Raw genomic sequence first — 6573 nt, forward strand, 5'->3', positions numbered from 1 at the left:
GTGGTAGGTTTTTGGAACTCATTGACCTGTATTTAAAAGGAACTGCTGACAAAGATTCACCAGAAATAATCTGAACAAGCGGGAGAATGCAATTAATACTACTGAAGCCTACTAAAGTAATGCCAGGACATATGGTTTATACGACATAATGACCTCTAAATGCTGTCACTGATATGAAACTGCTTCTTTTCTAAACACACAGTGGTATAATTAACAGTATTCAATCACTTCTGTTCTTTCTTGACTATATAAAAATTAAAATCTCAGTTAAAAAACTAATATATTCATCTCTTTAAATGTTTCTTACAGATACAATTTCAATATTTTCATTCAATAGTGGTGTGGTTTAAGAGATTTTTCATTCACAAGTGAAATAACAATCCACCCAAAGGGAACTGATAGTCTATAGACTCACAGTGCAAATAAAGAGTTCAGGAATGCAGCAACTGACCTTTCTAAAATGCAAAACAGATACAATTCCTCGAAGATAAATGCAATAAGCTCTACTAAGCAGCTGGCCACAGAACTAGAACATTTGATAATTTTACTGGTGACTTCAATGGGACTCCAGATGTTTCCAAACTCGAACTCTCATCTTAGGCTTTGTATTTTGCCTTTCTAGTTTTACTAATGACACAAACATGATTCAAATCCCTGAAGTATTCATTATAGTCAAAGGCATATCCTATAACAAACTTGTCTGGAATTTCAAATCCAGCAAAGTCTGGTCTATAACCAATGCTTCGAGGGGTCCTTTTCACCAGCAAGCTTGCAACCTTGACCATCTTTGGATTATGCTGCTTGACCAAGGAAAGCAAGGTCTGCATTGTTTTGTCAGTGTCAATTGTATCTTCAACAATCAAGAAATTCTTTCCAGTTAAAGTTGAGAGACTATCTCCAACAATTACTTTTATGTCACCTGTTGACTGCTTATTACAGTAGATTTTCAGTCTGATAAAATCTACAGTCATGGGAATAGATCTATCACTATTTCTGTTCGGTGCTTTGATGTAATCCAGCAGGTCAGCAAAGAATTTATAGCCCCCCTTGAGCACACAGAGGCCCGTGATGTGATGGCCTCCCATCTCCTTCATCACATCTCAAGCCAGCCATTCGGTCCACGATGCTGGAGCTGTGGGTCACCATAATGGAGCTGGCTGGCGTGTGGGCTGAGGGCAGTCTGGGATGAGCTTTTTCTGTAACATCTTATGGAAAAACCCAAACGAAATTTTTGGCTAATCTAATATATTAAGCAAACACTAACTGATCTGAATGGAGAAATAGACAACAGTACAATAATAGTAGGGGACTTCAATAACCCCACTTTCAATAATAGATAGATCACCCAGACATAAAAGAAGGAAATGCTGGACTTGAATTATACTTTAGAGCAAATGGGCCTAACAGACGTATATAGAACATTCCATTCAACAGCAGCAGAATATATATTCCTCTCAAGTTCCACATGGAATATTCTCCAGGAAAGATCACATCACAAAACAATTCTTAGCCAATTTAAGAAGACTGAAGTCATACCAAGTAACTTTTCTGACCACAAAGGTATGAAACTAGGAATCAATAACAGAAGGAAAACTGGAAAATTCACACAAACATGTGGAAATTAAACAACACACTCCTGAACAACCAATGGGTCAAGGAGGAAATCAAAAGGAACATTTAAAAATATCTTGAAAACAAACAAAAATTGAAACATTACATACCAAAACTTATAGGATGCTGCAAAAGCACTATAAGAGGGAAGCTTTAGCAATAGGTACTTACATTAAGAAAAAAGAAAGATCTCAAATAAATAACCTACTTTACACCTCAAAGAACTAGAAAAAGAAGAATTAACTAAGCCCAAATTTAGTAGAAGAAAAGAAATAAAGATCAGAGCAGAAATAATGAAATAGAGACCAAAAAAAAAAAAATAGAAAAGATCAATGAAACTAAGAGCTGTTTTTTAATTTTAAGACAACAAAAACTGACTAAATTTAAAGAGAAGACTCAAACAAATAAAATCAGAAATGAAAAGGAAATATTACAACTGATACCACAGAAATTAGAAAAACCATTAGAGATTACTATGTGCCCATCAACAGATGAATATATAAAGAAGATGCAATATATATATATATATATATATATACAATGGAATATTACTCAGCCATAAAAAAGAATGAAATTCTGCCATTTGCAGCAATGCAGATAAACCTAGAGAATATCATGCTTAGTGAAATAAGTCAAACAAATACTGTATAATAACACTTATATGTGGAACCTAAAAAATAATGTATATGCAAAACATAGAGTCACAGATATAGAGAACAAACTAGTGGTTACCAAAGGGGAGAGGAACAAACTAGGGGTAAGGGATTAACAGATACAAACTACTATGAATAAAATAGATAAGCAGCAAGGATACATTTTAGAACACAGGGAATTTTTAGCTATTACCTTGTAACAATTTATAATATAATATAATCTGCAAAAATATTGAATAATTTTGCATGAGATTGTTCAATTTGAAGAAATTGAAGAAGACACAAATAAAAGAAAATATATCTAATGTTCATGTATTAGAAGAATTAATATTGTTAAAATGTCCATACTACTGAAAGCCATCTATAGATTCAATGCAATTCCTATCAAAATTCCAATGGCATTTTCCACTGAAATAGAGAAAAAATACTAAAATTTTTATGGAACTACAAAAGACCCTGAAGAACCAAAGTAATCCTGAAAAGAACAAAGTGAGAGGCATCACGCTTCTTGATTTCAAACTATGTTATTACAAACGTATAGTAATCAAAACAGTGTGGTACTGGCATAAAAATAGACAAAAGACCAATGGAACAGAATCAAGAACCCAGAAATAACCCCTTGCTTATACAACCAACTAATACTGACAAGGGAGTCAATGATACTCAATGGCGAAAAGATAATCTCTTCAATAATTGGTATAGGGAAAACTGGATAATCACATGCAGAAGAATAAAATGGACCCTATCTCACATCACTCACAAAACATTAACTTGAAATGGATTTAAAGAATTAAACATAAGATCTAAAGCTATAATACTTCTAGAAGAAAACATAGAGGAAAAGCCCCTTGACAGTGGTCTTGGCAATGATTTTGGGGGCTATGACACTGAAAGCACAAGCAACAAAAGCCAAAGTAAACAAGTGGGACTAAATCAAACCAAAAATCTTCTGCACAGCAAAAGAAATAATTAAAAAAATGAAAAGGAAGCCTATGGAATGTAAGAAAATATTTGCAAATCATATATCTGATAAGGAGTTAATATCCAAAACATAGAAGGAACTCATAAAACTCAAAAACAAACACACAAAAAATATGATTAAAAAATGAGCAGAGGGAGGGCTTCCCTGGTGGTGCAGTGGTTGAGAATCTGCCTGCTAATGCAGGGGACACGGGCTTGAGCCCTGGTCTGGGAAGATCCCACATGCCACAGAGCAACTAGGCCCGTGAGCCACAACTACTGAGCCTGCGCGTCTGGAGCCTGTGCTTCGCAACAAGAGAGGCCGCGATAGTCAGAGGCCCGCACACCGTGATGAAGAGTGGCCCCCGCTTGCTACAACTAGAGAAAGCCCTCACACAGAAACAAAGACCCAACACAGCAAAAATAAATAAATTAATTAATAAACTCCTACCCCCAACATCTTCTTAAAAAAAAAAATGAGCAGAGGAACTGAGTAGACACATTTCCAAAGAAGATACACAAGTGGCCAACAGGTACGTGAAAAGATGTTCAATATCATTAGTCATCAGGGAAATGCAAATCAAATGCAAATCAAAGCCACAATGTTACCTCACACCTGTTAGAATGGCTATTATAAAAAAGATAAATTTTGGCAAGGATGTGGAGAAAGGGGAACCCTGGTGTACTATTGGTGGATATGTAAACTGGTGCAGCCACTATGGAGAACAGTGTGAAGTTTCCTCAAACAATTAAAAATAGAACTACCATATGATCCAGTAATCTCACTTCTGGGTACATATCCAAAAGAAATGAAATCAAGTCTTCAAAGAGATATTGCACTCCCATGTTCGTTGCCATGTTATTCACAATAACCAAGATATAGAAACCACCTTAGTGTCAGTCTACAGATAAATGGATATAGAAAATGAGGCATATATACACAAGGGAATATTATTGAGCCATGAGAAAGAAGGAAATCCTGCCATTTGTAACAATATGGATGGACCTTGAGGGCATTAAGTTAAGTGAAATAAGTCAGACAGAGAAAGACAAATACTGTATGATATCATTTATATGTAGCATCTATAAAACCCAAACTCACAGCAACAAAGTAGAATGGTGGTTGTAAGTGGCTGGGGGCGGGGGTGGGAATGGGGAGATGTCAGCCAAAGTGTACAAACTTCCACTTATAACATGAATAAGTCCTGGGGATCTAAAGTATAGCATGGTGACTATGGTTAACAATACTGTACTATATGATTGAAAGCTGCTAAGAGAGTAGATCTTAAATGTTCTCATCACAAAAAAGAAATGGTAATTACATGAGGTAATGGAGGTGATAACTAACCCTACTGAGGTAAACATTTTACAATGTATAAGTGTATCATATCATCGCATGTACACGTTAAACTTACACAATGTTTTATGTCAATTATATCTCAATAAAGCTGGAAAAAATAAGGAACTTTTGAAAAAGAATAGTCCTTAACCCCAAAGAAATAAGATACTAATGATGAAATGCCAGGAACTGGGGCCCTAATTTTGGTCAGAATTCTTAACTCTTACCCTTAAAGTCATATCACAGTTCACCCTTTGGATCTTAGGAAAAAACAGTGATGTGGTGCTTTTTATTTTTATTTCTGATTTAGGTTTATTTTTAAATGGTAAGGGTAAAAGCTATCTAGTACACTCTTCCATTTACATCCTAGCTCACCAACCCTGGGATCCATCGCCCAATCTCCTTTTGCTCCTATTCTGGCCTCCTGCTCAGCGTTCCCTCTCCACCTCCTTATGCGTGGAGGGACTAAAGTGAAGACAGACTGGCCAGGCTAATTTTTCCAGGGGTGGGCCCAACTTTGGATTTTTACTTTAAAGTAGAATATGAAAATTTCCTTTAAGACAGTTTCCTGTTTTGAATCACAGTCAATTAGTAACATTTTGCCAGTAATAACTGAAGGACTGAAGTCTAGGTGGAAAAAGAGAGAGGAAAAGAGAGAACTCATTTACTGTTTTAAACTTCAGCAAACAGTGAATTATTTATATTTATTTCCTTGATACTCACCCATTCAGCAAACGTTTATTTTGTGCCTACTGTGTGCCAGGCCCTGAATTTTATGATTTCATATATCTAGATCTTTTCTTTCTCACAACAACTCTATGAATTAGAATTGTCACCTTACTTTATAAGTTAGGAAACTGAGGCACAGGGAGCTGAAGTGACCTGTCTCAGGTCACATTGCTGGTAAGATTTTAAATAGATTCTTTGGTCACCAGAGTTACAGCTTTTTCCACCAGCCTTGCAGCTGACTCTCCACTTGGAGTTGTTGTGGAGACTGTGCTGTGAGCTGTCAAAATATTAGCAAAGGTATGCTCTCTTGTACATCAGATGACAGCATTTCGTTGGTCTAATTTTACCAGCCTATTTATTTAGTGGATAAGTTGGTTCAATATAGATCAAGAGTGGTGTTTTGGGATTCTTACCCAATCAGGTTTAAATGTACTTTTGAAAATGTGTCCTTCAAAAGCCAGAGTTTTACTTAATGGGGAAACCCTGGAAGCATTCCTGCTAATGTCAGGAGAAAGGAAATGATGCTCACTATTGGCACTATTATTTAATGTTTCATTGGATGTATTAGCTAGCACACTCTTGCTGAAAGTGAAAATTGGTATAACATTTTCAAAGGGCAACTTGATAGTATCTATTAAAAGATAAATTTTCAGACCCAGTGATCCACCATTTCAAGTGCTAGAAATTTATCCTAGAGAGACGTCACCACAAATGTGTAAAGATTTATGTACAAGGATGTTTATTGCAGTATTGTTCATAAGGGAAAACAACCCAAATGTCTATTAATAAAGGAACTGAGAAAATATATAATAGTGCATAAAATACTAGATAGATCTAATGTACTAATCTGGAAAAATGTCCATGTTGTACAGATCAGTGAAGAAAGAAAGTTTAAAAATAGTATGGGACTTCCCTGGTGGTGTAGTCGTTAAGAATCCACCTGCCAATGCAGGGGACACGGGTTTGCACCCTGGTCCGGGAAGATCCCGCATGCCGCAGAACAACTAAGCCCGTGCGCCACAACTACTGAGCCTGCGCTCTAGAGCCTGCGAGCCACAACTACTGAGCCCGCATGCCACAACTACTGAAACCTACACGCCTAGAGCCCATGCTCTGCAACAAGAGAAGCCACCATAATGAGAAGCCCACGCACCACAACGAAGAGTAGCCCCTGCTCACCGCAGCTAGAGAAAGCCCGCATGCAGCAACGAAGACCCAATGCAGCCAAAAATAAATAAATTAATAAATTAATAAAAAAATACCACAGACTAAATGGCATAA

The 6573-nt window shown here is 36.5% G+C and overlaps 1 pseudogene; it reads right to left on the reverse strand.

The window, feature by feature from the left end:
* Nucleotides 1–596: 596 nt before the first annotated feature.
* LOC101319756 (hypoxanthine-guanine phosphoribosyltransferase pseudogene) lies at nucleotides 597–4954 on the reverse strand (annotated as a pseudogene).
* Between the last annotated feature and the right edge of the window lie 1619 nt (nucleotides 4955–6573).

Source organism: Tursiops truncatus, chromosome X (assembly GCF_011762595.2).
Source record: "Tursiops truncatus isolate mTurTru1 chromosome X, mTurTru1.mat.Y, whole genome shotgun sequence".
Taxonomy (NCBI): Eukaryota; Metazoa; Chordata; class Mammalia; order Artiodactyla; family Delphinidae; genus Tursiops; species Tursiops truncatus.